Genomic DNA, 16,617 nt, shown 5'->3' with positions numbered 1-16,617 from the left:
ATGCTAGTGCTACTGTGCCACTATGTGTAGAATTAATTTAGTGTTACTGTTTTGTTAAGAGTATTGGTTACAATTGTCTTTTTTCTTTCTTGATATAGCTACTCCTTCCCAACCAAAAGGACCACCAAACAGGAAGGAGTTGGCAGCCATTGCCCGGCGCCGGAAGCTGGAGGCCATCTGCAAAGAATATCAGCGGCTGGTGGTTCTGGCGGAGGAGGAGGCAGCAGCAGCCATGCACCCATGACCTAAGTCGCTGTCATCATCTTCCTGCTGTGCTACTTCAGGTATGGTGTAATCTGGTGGTATAAAGTGCTGATTCATTTTGATCATGGTTAACCTCCCCACATTTTGGGGCGAGAGACTGGTCCTTTTCACTGTTACAGCGGCACCAGCAGCACTGAAAACACGCTCAGAAGAGACACTTGCTACAGGGCAAGCCAGATAGTTTATCACTAGCTTGCTGAGCACTGGCCATTGGCCCCTTTTCCCAAAACCAATACACCAATGGGTTTTGATCAATGTAGACCTCTGTTGGGTCATCCAGATAGGCCTGGAGCATCCACTCAATGCTCACATACCATTCCTGTGCCGATTTTACTGGGGCTGATGATCCTGTTCTTGCTGTTGTTCTTGGTGTTGGTGGTTTTGACTTCTGTGAGCCAACCGCACTGCCCTCAGGCTCTGAAGTTGAATTTGACACCGGCTGCCCTGCAGTACTTTTTGTGGGCTGGAGTTGTGGGCCTCTGATTCCCAGCCGTTCTTTTTCTAAGTGACTGGCTTCCGCAGCTATCCAAGTTTTGTACTTGGCAACATCCACTTCTGAAAAAGAAATCAACGTGTTAGTGTTCAGTACGGCTTTGTACCGTGGATCCAGATTTGTGGCAGAAATGTAATGGTTGGATGACACAATGCCTCTTTGCACCCTTGTTCTGATAAGCGAAAGGTTAAGCTCTCCATCTACTCATATGCTTCTTTTTTTACCTCCACACCTGTGTACATTGCAGACACCCCATTCAGTTGTTACTGTAGCATGTGCAACAATGGGATAGCTTGGCCCATAGTTCAGTCCTCCTTGCTGACTTCATGTGTGAAGAGCTCGAAAGGAAGTAGCGTCTCTGTCAGGCATTTAACTAGGCCCCATTGGTCCATAAAAACCATCATGCCTTTCACAGTAGCATCCCCACTTTGCATGACATAGTCATTAATTGGTCTGTACTGCTCAAACAGACGTTCAAGCATGTAATAAGTTGAGATCCAACGTGTTGGCACCTCTTGGATGAGTGCTTTAACTGGCACTCTATGTTCACGTTGAAGGATCCTCAGCTGCTGCCGGGCTTTAAAAGAATGTCTGACTTTTTTTGCAGGTGGTCAGTAAGTTGCTGACTCGGTCTTCTTTTTTCAGAAAGTCTTGAACAATAATGTTAATGCAGTGCGCCAAACACAGGACCCTGAAATAGCCACCATCGTACATGGCCCTAACTATATTACTGCTGTGAGAAGTTGGCCTGGCATATGCTGGTCACTAGTTATAGTGGCCACCTTGCACCAGTCCAATTCGACTCTTATGGTAGATAGGTTTAAGACAACCTTTTAAAGAAAACTATCCTAGTGGTAGCTGTGGAGAGCAGCCTTCAGGCTAAGTCTCAGAGGAATGTAAAGCAGCTTGTTTTACCTTATAATCTCTTGAATTACCAAATGAAAGGACACCACACAGGTATATATATCAAATATATATGTATTTATTACTAGACACACTCTATTAATTTCATTATGAGATTAGAAGTCAGGAACATATGCAAATATCAACGTTTCACAATAAGTTAAGCACAAATATGGCTGGGGCTCTAGGGGCGTACCAGACAATATACTAAAAAAGAGGTTTCGGAAAGTCGACTTGCAAGGGGACAAGGCCTAGGGCCTGTAGAATCGCTGGGGCCTCACTAATCCACCCAAGGCAGGTAAGTAAAGGACCCACGGGGGACGCGTGCAGTGTGAGAACACAGCCACGGGTTCCCTATTTATTTCAATGGAGAAAGTCGCGGTTGGAATTTGAAAGTTTTAGGGTACGTCTAGAGAGTCTACAAGCAAGCCACTTACAAGGTAAGTAGTTCGAGGGCCAACCCCCACAGAAGCACCGGAGTGCACGAGTTACCTCACCCAGGGAAGCCGGGTGCATAGGTGTCTTTTGGTGTCAGGTCGCGTCGTCGTTTTCAATGGAAGCCGAAGAAGTTTTGCTGCTTGCGAAGACTGGAGAAGTGTCCGGTGGAATCCAAGGCTGGATTCAAGATGAAGAAGACCTGAAAGCAGAAGGGACAGTGTTCACAGTCACTTGCCAGGGACCCGGGGCCAGGAAGATGGATGCCCACGGATGTCGGTTGATTTCAGGTGATCAAGGGTGTTTTGATTCTTCAGCCACGAGGTCCAGGAGGCGTCGACGATGACCAGGAGCTGGATTCGGAGTGTCCCACAAAGTCTGCAGCTTACTGAGGTGTCGGCAACCACATTGGAGCCAACAAACCTTGGCAACAGCAAGTCACGTGGAAAGTGAAGAAAGTCAGCGGTGCAGACCAGCAAGGTCTGAGGGACTCACCCAGAGAGGGTAAGGCAGGGCTGGAGCAACCAGGGGAGCCCTTTGGTTTGATGAGAAAGTCTTCAGGGGACCCACAAGCCAGCAGGCAAGGGATCGTGAAGACGCCTCGTGAGGATTCGCTTCACAGGAGCCCACGGTCATTCGGGTTGAGGTAGGCCTCTGATTTTCAAGGGAAATCCTGCTGGAGGCTTGGACCACATGTGGTCCAATGCACAAGTTCGTAGAATGTCGTGAAGGGGTTGCACTCGACAATAGTGCACGGTACCCGGGTATTGCTGTTCCTCGTCACTCGTGGGGTCCACTTGCCTCAGGTTTGCTGGGGACTCACAATGGCTGTCGAGAAGTCAGGAAATCCACTTCTAGGGCTGCAGGGACTTCGGACTCCGACGGGAGCAGGAAAGTTTGCGACCGTTGATTCCAGTTTTTGGTGCCTGCCAAGCAGGGGAGTCACTCCTTGACTCCAAGGGAGATTCTACAGTCTTCCTAAGGTAGTGGAACGTCGAAGGTCCAGGATTCTTCTTGTAGAGCGTCGTCCAGGGATATCTGATTTGCAATGGCAAGGTTTCCCTATCTTATACTAAAGGAAAGGGAGGGACTAGCTCTATGACCACTCCTATGGGACGGTCAGGGGAGTGGGTGGTTACACCCACTTCCCTTTGTCCAGTTTCGCGCCAGAGCAGGGGCAGGTAGCCTCTGAACCGGTTTGAGCTGGCATATGCACAGAGGAGCCTACTGCTCCCCCAGTGCAGGACTTCAAAGCACTCTAGGAGTGCACCCACCCAGCTCCAATACACTAAATCCTGTCTGGAAGGTGGTGACACCTCCCTGTGACAGGATGCCTATGGTTGGGCCTCCTCCACTGCGAGTTTCAGTCAGCAGCAGGAGGGCAGCCCAGTGTTTGTGCTGGTGGCAGCCATTTTGTGATGCCAGGGCTCTTTCAGATTTCTACCGTGTTTCCACAGTAGGTACATGTCTTCCCCTCTAGAAGGGTGGGATCATACTCCCACACCAATTACTGGTGTGGGGGTACGATTCCAAATTGTTTGACACCAAACACGACATGTTTTGATGCAGTTATTCTAAAGTTAGCATTTACCGCTAGGTTATAATGCACTTAAGAGTATATGGTTTATCCGCATCCACAAACAGCCACAGAGAATAGACTCTGCCAGCTGCAGAGGGGCCCTGCTTATGCAGAGGCACCCCCTGACATTGTAAACCAAGCACCCTGCCGTCAGGACTGATAGGGCCTGCCTTAGGGGTGACTGATAGGTTTATATGTGTGTTTAAGGTGAGATATAGGAACCTGTACCTCAGTGAGGAGTGCTAACACTACCTCACCCAGGCTTCAGTAGGAGGCCTGGGGTGTCAGATTTAGTCTGCTTCCCGGGGGTGGCATAATACATGCTTCAGCCCCTGGTAGGCCTGTGAAGTACCTATGCCCTTGGTACTTAAGATACCATATACTAGGGGCTCATAAGGCACCACAGTATCCAATCACTAGTGCATCTAATATGCACTCCAAGTTGTTTAGAGAGAACATAGAGACTGGGGCCCTAATAAGCAGGGACACAGCCAGACTATAGCCAGAAACCAGTGTTAACATCAGAAAAAAAGTGGGGGCAACATAAGTGCAGATCCTACTCTCCTACACAACCCCCCCAAACGCAGGGACACTAAACTAACCTTGACCAGTTGAGTCTTCGTGTTCTAAGTGGAAATACCTAGAGAGTCCATCTGCATTGGCATGTTGGGTCCCAGGTCTATGTTCCACTGTATAGTCCATCCCCTGTAGGGAAATGGACCACCTTAGCAGTTTAGGGGTTTCACCTTTCATCTGTTTAAGCCATAGGAGGGGCTTGTGGTCAGTCTGAACTATGAAGTGAGTGCCAAACAAGTATGGCCTCAGCTTCTTCAGGGCCCACACCACAGCAAAGGCCTCCCTCTCTATAGCTGACCAACGTTTCTCTCTAGGGGTCAGCCGTCTGCTTATAAAAGCTACTGGCGGGTCTTGACCTTCATCATTCAGTTTAGACAGTACAGCTCCCACACCCAGCTCAGAAGCATCTGTTTGGACAATGAACTTTTTTGTGTAGTCTGGACTCTGTAAGATAGGGGCAGTGCACATGGCCTGCTTTATGTCTTCAAATGCCTTTTGACAGCTAGCTGTCCACTGAACCTTTTTTGGCATTTTCTTTGAGGTAAGATCATTTAAGGGGGTCACTATAGATCCATATCCCTTAACAAACCTCCTATAGTACCCAGTCAGGCCTAAAAAGGCTCTCACCTGTGTCTGGGTGGTTGGAGCTACCTATTCCATTATGGTCTGGATTTTGCTCTGCAATGGTTGAACCTGGCCTCCACCTACAAGGTGGCCCAGGTACACAACCTGACTCTGCCCTATCTGGCACTTAATGGCCTTGATAGTGAGGCCTGCTTTTTGCAGGGTCACCAAAACATTTCTGAGGTGGACCAGGTGATCCTGCCAGGTGGAACTAAAGACAGCAATATCATCTAGATAAGCTGAGCAATACATTTCCATACCTGTCAGAACTTTGTTCACCAACCTCTGAAAAGTGGCAGGTGCATTTTTTAAACCAAAGGGCATCACCACAAAGTGGTAGTGCCCACCAGGGGTTGAAAATGCTGTTTTGGCCTTGGCATCATCAGCTAACTTGATTTGCCAGTAGCCCTATGAGCTCATCTGCCCTGGGAATTGGATAGGCATCAGTCCTGGTGACTGCATTGAGGCCTCTGTAGTCTACACAAAACCTCATTTCTTTCTTACCACCCTGGGTATGAGGTTTAGGCACAAGGACTACTGGACTAGCACAAGGGCTATCTGAAGGCTCAATTACACCTAGTTCCAACATTTTCTGGACTTCAGTCCTGATACAGTCTCTGACATGGTCAGGTTGCCTGTAGATTTTGCTCTTGACAGGCAGACTTGTCTGCTTTCAGTTTGCTGATGGTCAGTGAGGCTGCTTGCCAAAGCAACACCATCTACTGACCCATCATCACGGTTCTGTGAGAGCAGGTCAGGGAGAGGGCCACACTCCTCCTCCTGTTCCTCATCAGTTACCATGAGCAAGCCCATGTCAGCCCTGTCAACATATGGTTTCAATCTGTTGGCATGGAGCACCCTAAGGGGGCTCCTGGGAGTTCCAAGATTCACCAAGTAGGTGACTTCTCTCTTTTGCTCAACAATTGTATGGGGGCCACTCCACTTTTCTTGGAGAGCTGCTGGGGCTACAGGCTCCACACACTTTCTGTCCTGGCTGGTATACAGTCAGTACAGCCTTTTGTTCATGCCAAGTTTTTTGTAGTTCTTGGCTTGCCTCCAGGTTTTTGGTTGCCTTCTTCATGTATTCAAATGCAAAAACAACAATTGATGGACAGAATGCAGAACAATGTCATACATTCACCCCAGTACAGAGATCTGGGCCTAAATCCATCGTTTTTTTGCTCACCATGCCATTCCAGTTTGAACCCAGCCATATGCAAATCAGTCTTGACCCTGTGCCTCATGGGAACAGTCCAGCCCGAACTGCCAAGCCAGGTCCTCCCTGGACTGGAAACCAGCATCCTAGGACCGGTTTCGGGCTTTCAGCCCTCGTCAGCCAGGATAGCTTGATTCCAGTGGCATGGAGAGCAAGGGACTCACGTCTGAGCATACCCTTCCCACTCGGGGTGACAAATGCAAAAACAACAATTGATGGACAGAATGCAGAACAATGTCATACATTCACCCCAGTACAGAGATCTGGGCCTAAATCCATCGTTTTTTTGCTCACCATGCCATTCCAGTTTGAACCCAGCCATATGCAAATCAGTCTTGACCCTGTGCCTCATGGGAACAGTCCAGCCCGAACTGCCAAGCCAGGTCCTCCCTGGACTGGAAACCAGCATCCTAGGACCGGTTTCGGGCTTTCAGCCCTCGTCAGCCAGGATAGCTTGATTCCAGTGGCATGGAGAGCAAGGGACTCACGTCTGAGCATACCCTTCCCACTCGGGGTGACAAATGCAAAAACAACAATTGATGGACAGAATGCAGAACAATGTCATACATTCACCCCAGTACAGAGATCTGGGCCTAAATCCATCGTTTTTTTGCTCACCATGCCATTCCAGTTTGAACCCAGCCATATGCAAATCAGTCTTGACCCTGTGCCTCATGGGAACAGTCCAGCCCGAACTGCCAAGCCAGGTCCTCCCTGGACTGGAAACCAGCATCCTAGGACCGGTTTCGGGCTTTCAGCCCTCGTCAGCCAGGATAGCTTGATTCCAGTGGCATGGAGAGCAAGGGACTCACGTCTGAGCATATCCTTCCCACTCGGGGTGACAAATGCAAAAACAACAATAGATGGACAGAATGCAGAACAATGTCATACATTCACCCCAGTACAGAGATCTGGGCCTAAATCCATCGTTTTTTTGCTCACCATGCCATTCCAGTTTGAACCCAGCCATATGCAAATCAGTCTTGACCCTGTGCCTCATGGGAACAGTCCAGCCCGAACTGCCAAGCCAGGTCCTCCCTGGACTGGAAACCAGCATCCTAGGACCGGTTTCGGGCTTTCAGCCCTCATCAGCCAGGATAGCTTGATTCCAGTGGCATGGAGAGCAAGGGACTCACGTCTGAGCATACCCTTCCCACTCGGGGTGACAAATGCAAAAACAACAATTGATGGACAGAATGCAGAACAATGTCATACATTCACCCCAGTACAGAGATCTGGGCCTAAATCCATCGTTTTTTTGCTCACCATGCCATTCCAGTTTGAACCCAGCCATATGCAAATCAGTCTTGACCCTGTGCCTCATGGGAACAGTCCAGCCCGAACTGCCAAGCCAGGTCCTCCCTGGACTGGAAACCAGCATCCTAGGACCGGTTTCGGGCTTTCAGCCCTCGTCAGCCAGGATAGCTTGATTCCAGTGGCATGGAGAGCAAGGGACTCACGTCTGAGCATACCCTTCCCACTCGGGGTGACAAATGCAAAAACAACAATTGATGGACAGAATGCAGAACAATGTCATACATTCACCCCAGTACAGAGATCTGGGCCTAAATCCATCTTTTTTTGCTCACCATGCCATTCCAGTTTGAACCCAGCCATATGCAAATCAGTCTTGACCCTGTGCCTCATGGGAACAGTCCAGCCCGAACTGCCAAGCCAGGTCCTCCCTGGACTGGAAACCAGCATCCTAGGACCGGTTTCGGGCTTTCAGCCTTCGTCAGCCAGGATAGCTTGATTCCAGTGGCATGGAGAGCAAGGGACTCACGTCTGAGCAACTGGGGTGGCAGAGTGGGCTAAAGAACGGTGATGGATCAAACCCAGATCTGTTGACTGGGTGTGAGTGTTTGATTGGTTCTGATGCTCCGTCCATCACCACCCCCTTTTGTACCGCTTTGTTCGCCATAAGTTGGCAGGGTATGCTCAGACGTGAGTCCCTTGCTCACTTTGCCACTGGATTCAAGCAAGCCTGGCTGAAGACGGCTGAAATGCCAGACACTGGTCCTAGGAAGCTTGTTTCCGGTCCAGGGAAGGCATGGCTTGGCAGTTCGGGCTGGACTGTTCCCATGAGGCACAGGGTCAGACTGATTTGCATATGGCCATGTCTGAATTGGGGTGGCAGAGTGGGCTAAAGAACGGTGATGGATCAAACCCAGATCTGTTGACTGGGTGTGAGTGTTTGATTGGTTCTGATGCTCCGTCCATCACCACCCCCTTTTGTACCGCTTTGTTCGCCATAAGTTGGCAGGGTATGCTCAGACGTGAGTCCCTTGCTCACTTTGCCACTGGATTCAAGCAAGCCTGGCTGAAGACGGCTGAAATGCCAGAAACTGGTCCTAGGAAGCTTGTTTCCGGTCCAGGGAAGGCATGGCTTGGCAGTTCGGGCTGGACTGTTCCCATGAGGCACAGGGTCAGACTGATTTGCATATGGCCATGTCTGAACTGGGGTGGCAGAGTGGGCTAAAGAACGGTGATGGATCAAACCCAGATCTGTTGACTGGGTGTGAGTGTTTGATTGGTTCTGATGCTCCGTCCATCACCACCCCCTTTTGTACCGCTTTGTTCGCCATAAGTTGGCAGGGTATGCTCAGACGTGAGTCCCTTGCTCACTTTGCCACTGGATTCAAGCAAGCCTGGCTGAAGACGGCTGAAATGCCAGATACTGGTCCTAGGAAGCTTGTTTCCGGTCCAGGGAAGGCATGGCTTGGCAGTTCGGGCTGGACTGTTCCCATGAGGCACAGGGTCAGACTGATTTGCATATGGCCATGTCTGAACTGGGGTGGCAGAGTGGGCTAAAGAACGGTGATGGATCAAACCCAGATCTGTTGACTGGGTGTGAGTGTTTTATTGGTTCTGATGCTCCGTCCATCACCACCCCCTTTTGTACCGCTTTGTTCGCCATAAGTTGGCAGGGTATGCTCAGACGTGAGTCCCTTGCTCACTTTGCCACTGGATTCAAGCAAGCCTGGCTGAAGACGGCTGAAATGCCAGAAACTGGTCCTAGGAAGCTTGTTTCCGGTCCAGGGAAGGCATGGCTTGGCAGTTCGGGCTGGACTGTTCCCATGAGGCACAGGGTCAGACTGATTTGCATATGGCCATGTCTGAACTGGGGTGGCAGAGCGGGCTAAAGAACGGTGATGGATCAAACCCAGATCTGTTGACTGGGTGTGAGTGTTTTATTGGTTCTGATGCTCCGTCCATCACCACCCCCTTTTGTACCGCTTTGTTCGCCATAAGTTGGCAGGGTATGCTCAGACGTGAGTCCCTTGCTCACTTTGCCACTGGATTCAAGCAAGCCTGGCTGAAGACGGCTGAAATGCCAGAAACTGGTCCTAGGAAGCTTGTTTCCGGTCCAGGGAAGGCATGGCTTGGCAGTTCGGGCTGGACTGTTCCCATGAGGCACAGGGTCAGACTGATTTGCATATGGCCATGTCTGAACTGGGGTGGCAGAGTGGGCTAAAGAACGGTGATGGATCAAACCCAGATCTGTTGACTGGGTGTGAGTGTTTGATTGGTTCTGATGCTCCGTCCATCACCACCCCCTTTTGTACCGCTTTGTTCGCCATAAGTTGGCAGGGTATGCTCAGACGTGAGTCCCTTGCTCACTTTGCCACTGGATTCAAGCAAGCCTGGCTGAAGACGGCTGAAATGCCAGAAACTGGTCCTAGGAAGCTTGTTTCCGGTCCAGGGAAGGCATGGCTTGGCAGTTCGGGCTGGACTGTTCCCATGAGGCACAGGGTCAGACTGATTTGCATATGGCCATGTCTGAACTGGGGTGGCAGAGTGGGCTAAAGAACGGTGATGGATCAAACCCAGATCTGTTGACTGGGTGTGAGTGTTTGATTGGTTCTGATGCTCCGTCCATCACCACCCCCTTTTGTACCGCTTTGTTCGCCATAAGTTGGCAGGGTATGCTCAGACGTGAGTCCCTTGCTCACTTTGCCACTGGATTCAAGCAAGCCTGGCTGAAGACGGCTGAAATGCCAGAAACTGGTCCTAGGAAGCTTGTTTCCGGTCCAGGGAAGGCATGGCTTGGCAGTTCGGGCTGGACTGTTCCCATGAGGCACAGGGTCAGACTGATTTGCATATGGCCATGTCTGAACTGGGGTGGCAGAGTGGGCTAAAGAACGGTGATGGATCAAACCCAGATCTGTTGACTGGGTGTGAGTGTTTGATTGGTTCTGATGCTCCGTCCATCACCACCCCCTTTTGTACCGCTTTGTTCGCCATAAGTTGGCAGGGTATGCTCAGACGTGAGTCCCTTGCTCACTTTGCCACTGGATTCAAGCAAGCCTGGCTGAAGACGGCTGAAATGCCAGAAACTGGTCCTAGGAAGCTTGTTTCCGGTCCAGGGAAGGCATGGCTTGGCAGTTCGGGCTGGACTGTTCCCATGAGGCACAGGGTCAGACTGATTTGCATATGGCCATGTCTGAACTGGGGTGGCAGAGTGGGCTAAAGAACGGTGATGGATCAAACCCAGATCTGTTGACTGGGTGTGAGTGTTTGATTGGTTCTGATGCTCCGTCCATCACCACCCCCTTTTGTACCGCTTTGTTCGCCATAAGTTGGCAGGGTATGCTCAGACGTGAGTCCCTTGCTCACTTTGCCACTGGATTCAAGCAAGCCTGGCTGAAGACGGCTGAAATGCCAGAAACTGGTCCTAGGAAGCTTGTTTCCGGTCCAGGGAAGGCATGGCTTGGCAGTTCGGGCTGGACTGTTCCCATGAGGCACAGGGTCAGACTGATTTGCATATGGCCATGTCTGAACTGGGGTGGCAGAGTGGGCTAAAGAACGGTGATGGATCAAACCCAGATCTGTTGACTGGGTGTGAGTGTTTGATTGGTTCTGATGCTCCGTCCATCACCACCCCCTTTTGTACCGCTTTGTTCGCCATAAGTTGGCAGGGTATGCTCAGACGTGAGTCCCTTGCTCACTTTGCCACTGGATTCAAGCAAGCCTGGCTGAAGACGGCTGAAATGCCAGAAACTGGTCCTAGGAAGCTTGTTTCCGGTCCAGGGAAGGCATGGCTTGGCAGTTCGGGCTGGACTGTTCCCATGAGGCACAGGGTCAGACTGATTTGCATATGGCCATGTCTGAACTGGGGTGGCAGAGTGGGCTAAAGAACGGTGATGGATCAAACCCAGATCTGTTGACTGGGTGTGAGTGTTTGATTGGTTCTGATGCTCCGTCCATCACCACCCCCTTTTGTACCGCTTTGTTCGCCATAAGTTGGCAGGGTATGCTCAGACGTGAGTCCCTTGCTCACTTTGCCACTGGATTCAAGCAAACCTGGCTGAAGACGGCTGAAATGCCAGAAACTGGTCCTAGGAAGCTTGTTTCCGGTCCAGGGAAGGCATGGCTTGGCAGTTCGGGCTGGACTGTTCCCATGAGGCACAGGGTCAGACTGATTTGCATATGGCCATGTCTGAACTGGGGTGGCAGAGTGGGCTAAAGAACGGTGATGGATCAAACCCAGATCTGTTGACTGGGTGTGAGTGTTTGATTGGTTCTGATGCTCCGTCCATCACCACCCCCTTTTGTACCGCTTTGTTCGCCATAAGTTGGCAGGGTATGCTCAGACGTGAGTCCCTTGCTCACTTTGCCACTGGATTCAAGCAAGCCTGGCTGAAGACGGCTGAAATGCCAGAAACTGGTCCTAGGAAGCTTGTTTCCGGTCCAGGGAAGGCATGGCTTGGCAGTTCGGGCTGGACTGTTCCCATGAGGCACAGGGTCAGACTGATTTGCATATGGCCATGTCTGAACTGGGGTGGCAGAGTGGGCTAAAGAACGGTGATGGATCAAACCCAGATCTGTTGACTGGGTGTGAGTGTTTGATTGGTTCTGATGCTCCGTCCATCACCACCCCCTTTTGTACCGCTTTGTTCGCCATAAGTTGGCAGGGTATGCTCAGACGTGAGTCCCTTGCTCACTTTGCCACTGGATTCAAGCAAGCCTGGCTGAAGACGGCTGAAATGCCAGAAACTGGTCCTAGGAAGCTTGTTTCCGGTCCAGGGAAGGCATGGCTTGGCAGTTCGGGCTGGACTGTTCCCATGAGGCACAGGGTCAGACTGATTTGCATATGGCCATGTCTGAACTGGGGTGGCAGAGTGGGCTAAAGAACGGTGATGGATCAAACCCAGATCTGTTGACTGGGTGTGAGTGTTTGATTGGTTCTGATGCTCCGTCCATCACCACCCCCTTTTGTACCGCTTTGTTCGCCATAAGTTGGCAGGGTATGCTCAGACGTGAGTCCCTTGCTCACTTTGCCACTGGATTCAAGCAAGCCTGGCTGAAGACGGCTGAAATGCCAGAAACTGGTCCTAGGAAGCTTGTTTCCGGTCCAGGGAAGGCATGGCTTGGCAGTTCGGGCTGGACTGTTCCCATGAGGCACAGGGTCAGACTGATTTGCATATGGCCATGTCTGAACTGGGGTGGCAGAGTGGGCTAAAGAACGGTGATGGATCAAACCCAGATCTGTTGACTGGGTGTGAGTGTTTGATTGGTTCTGATGCTCCGTCCATCACCACCCCCTTTTGTACCGCTTTGTTCGCCATAAGTTGGCAGGGTATGCTCAGACGTGAGTCCCTTGCTCACTTTGCCACTGGATTCAAGCAAGCCTGGCTGAAGACGGCTGAAATGCCAGAAACTGGTCCTAGGAAGCTTGTTTCCGGTCCAGGGAAGGCATGGCTTGGCAGTTCGGGCTGGACTGTTCCCATGAGGCACAGGGTCAGACTGATTTGCATATGGCCATGTCTGAACTGGGGTGGCAGAGTGGGCTAAAGAACGGTGATGGATCAAACCCAGATCTGTTGACTGGGTGTGAGTGTTTGATTGGTTCTGATGCTCCGTCCATCACCACCCCCTTTTGTACCGCTTTGTTCGCCATAAGTTGGCAGGGTATGCTCAGACGTGAGTCCCTTGCTCACTTTGCCACTGGATTCAAGCAAGCCTGGCTGAAGACGGCTGAAATGCCAGAAACTGGTCCTAGGAAGCTTGTTTCCGGTCCAGGGAAGGCATGGCTTGGCAGTTCGGGCTGGACTGTTCCCATGAGGCACAGGGTCAGACTGATTTGCATATGGCCATGTCTGAACTGGGGTGGCAGAGTGGGCTAAAGAACGGTGATGGATCAAACCCAGATCTGTTGACTGGGTGTGAGTGTTTGATTGGTTCTGATGCTCCGTCCATCACCACCCCCTTTTGTACCGCTTTGTTCGCCATAAGTTGGCAGGGTATGCTCAGACGTGAGTCCCTTGCTCACTTTGCCACTGGATTCAAGCAAGCCTGGCTGAAGACGGCTGAAATGCCAGAAACTGGTCCTAGGAAGCTTGTTTCCGGTCCAGGGAAGGCATGGCTTGGCAGTTCGGGCTGGACTGTTCCCATGAGGCACAGGGTCAGACTGATTTGCATATGGCCATGTCTGAACTGGGGTGGCAGAGTGGGCTAAAGAACGGTGATGGATCAAACCCAGATCTGTTGACTGGGTGTGAGTGTTTGATTGGTTCTGATGCTCCGTCCATCACCACCCCCTTTTGTACCGCTTTGTTCGCCATAAGTTGGCAGGGTATGCTCAGACGTGAGTCCCTTGCTCACTTTGCCACTGGATTCAAGCAAGCCTGGCTGAAGACGGCTGAAATGCCAGAAACTGGTCCTAGGAAGCTTGTTTCCGGTCCAGGGAAGGCATGGCTTGGCAGTTCGGGCTGGACTGTTCCCATGAGGCACAGGGTCAGACTGATTTGCATATGGCCATGTCTGAACTGGGGTGGCAGAGTGGGCTAAAGAACGGTGATGGATCAAACCCAGATCTGTTGACTGGGTGTGAGTGTTTGATTGGTTCTGATGCTCCGTCCATCACCACCCCCTTTTGTACCGCTTTGTTCGCCATAAGTTGGCAGGGTATGCTCAGACGTGAGTCCCTTGCTCACTTTGCCACTGGATTCAAGCAAGCCTGGCTGAAGACGGCTGAAATGCCAGAAACTGGTCCTAGGAAGCTTGTTTCCGGTCCAGGGAAGGCATGGCTTGGCAGTTCGGGCTGGACTGTTCCCATGAGGCACAGGGTCAGACTGATTTGCATATGGCCATGTCTGAACTGGGGTGGCAGAGTGGGCTAAAGAACGGTGATGGATCAAACCCAGATCTGTTGACTGGGTGTGAGTGTTTGATTGGTTCTGATGCTCCGTCCATCACCACCCCCTTTTGTACCGCTTTGTTCGCCATAAGTTGGCAGAGTATGCTCAGACGTGAGTCCCTTGCTCACTTTGCCACTGGATTCAAGCAAGCCTGGCTGAAGACGGCTGAAATGCCAGAAACTGGTCCTAGGAAGCTTGTTTCCGGTCCAGGGAAGGCATGGCTTGGCAGTTCGGGCTGGACTGTTCCCATGAGGCACAGGGTCAGACTGATTTGCATATGGCCATGTCTGAACTGGGGTGGCAGAGTGGGCTAAAGAACGGTGATGGATCAAACCCAGATCTGTTGACTGGGTGTGAGTGTTTGATTGGTTCTGATGCTCCGTCCATCACCACCCCCTTTTGTACCGCTTTCTTCATGTATTCAGCCATCCTTGAGCGGAGACCAAGTACATAGTCCATCACATCCTGTTTGGGAGGTTTGAGAGGCAACTCCCAGCCCTCCTTCACCAAACATAGTGGACCTCTGACAGGGTGCCCAAACAGAAGTTCAAAAGGGCTGTAGCCAACCCCCTTCTGTGGGACCTCTCTGTATGCAAACAGAAGGCAGGGAAGTAAAAGGTCCCATTTTTGCCTAAGCTTTTCTGGGAGGCCTTTAATCATTCCCTTTAGGGTTTTGTTGAACCTTTCAACTAACCCATTGCATTGTGGGTGATAGGGAGTAGTGAACTTGTAGTTTACACCACACTCCTTCCACATTGCTTTTAGATACCCTGACATGAAGTTGGTACCTCTGTCAGATATTACCTCCTTAGGGAAACCCACTCTGGAGAAAACTCCAATGACATTAGACTAGACATTCGACAGGGAGGTCTGCACTGACTACTACCTTCTTGAGGCCAGTTACCCCTCCCCAGGAGAAATTCACAACTGCCAGACTATGGTTGGTCCTGACATTGCTTGCATTGGTAATCTGGTACATTTCACCCAGGATGATCTGCCCAGGGTCCACAAAATCCTCTGCCACCATGGTGACACTAGCACCTGTGTCCCTGAATGCCAAAGCCTGTTTGCCATTTATTACAGGCTGCTGTTTGCATTTGCCCAGATTACTGGGGCTCACTAGAAATGACATATCAATGTCTCCATCACAAATCAGCAATGCCTGAGTGGGTACTCTGACTAGGCCAGAGTCCACTTCAGAACCCAGGGTCAGCCCTACTATGCCCTTATTCTGAGTACCACCTCCACCAGTAGCTGAACAAGGGGGAACAGATGCCTTAGGGGCAGGAGTGGTGGTGGTTTGGTCTTTGGACTTGTTACAATCAGACGTCCAGTGCCCTTTCTGTTTACAGAATTTGCACCAGGGCTTCTTTTGGCCTTTTCCCTTTGTAGACTGTGAATCCCCACCAGATGCAGATTTTTGGGGCCCTTGTGAAGACTTCTGGTGTTTTGACTTATCCCCACCTTTCTCAGAGCCTTTAGGATCCTGCTTCTTAGTTCTGGGTTTTCTGCCTCACCCTGGTTCTGACCCATTTGTCTGCCTTCTTTCCCAATTCTTGGGGAGAGGTCAGATCAGAGTCCACCAGGTACTGATGCAACAACTGTTTTTGGCAATTATTAAGGATCTGTTCTCTCATCATAAGATTATACAATCCCTTAAAATCAGTAACTCTACTAACAACCAGCCAACCCTCCAGAGCCTTGGTTGCACAATCTACAAAGTCTGTCCAGTCCTGATTCTGTGCTTTCTGGATGTCTCTGAACTTCAACCTGTACTGCTCAATGGTTAAGCCAAACCCATCTACTAATGCACTTTTCAGGACTTCATAGTCATAAGCATCCTCTTCTCTAACAGCGAGGAGCTTGTCTCTACCTTTATCTGAAAAGGAGAGCCACAAGATGGCTGCCCACTGTTTCTGGGGGGCCTGTTGTACTCTATAGGCCCTCTCCATAGCAGTTATCCATTTGTGGATATCATCCCCACTCTGTTAGGGAGAAACAACCTTGGACAGGTTCCTATGGTCTGGAATGTAATCTCTGACTCTAGGAACACTGTTGCTGCCACCAGGGGGTTCTAACCCCTCTTTTCTAGAAGCTCTCTGGAGCTCAAAGGCTTCTTTATCTAATGCCAACTGCTTGGCCTTAAGGGCAAACCTTGCTTCCTCATACTGCAGCAGTTTGTACATTCTTTCAGTGGAGGTCTCTCTTCTATTAAAGTATGAGCTCCTCTGATGGACAGATTCTCTGCCAGAGTGATATGAGTGGTCAGAGTCCCTAGAAAGGGACCTAGGCCTCTCCTCCACTCTGTCAGTTATCTTAGGGAGAATTCCTCCATCCTTTTCAGACCCATTTGGGTCTGGCCCTTCAATCACAGAGTCCTGGTCAT

The sequence above is a fragment of the Triturus cristatus genome, chromosome 1_1 (assembly GCF_964204655.1).
Source record: "Triturus cristatus chromosome 1_1, aTriCri1.1, whole genome shotgun sequence".
NCBI classification, from domain to species: Eukaryota; Metazoa; Chordata; class Amphibia; order Caudata; family Salamandridae; genus Triturus; species Triturus cristatus.
Note: the sequence above shows the minus strand (reverse complement) of the source record.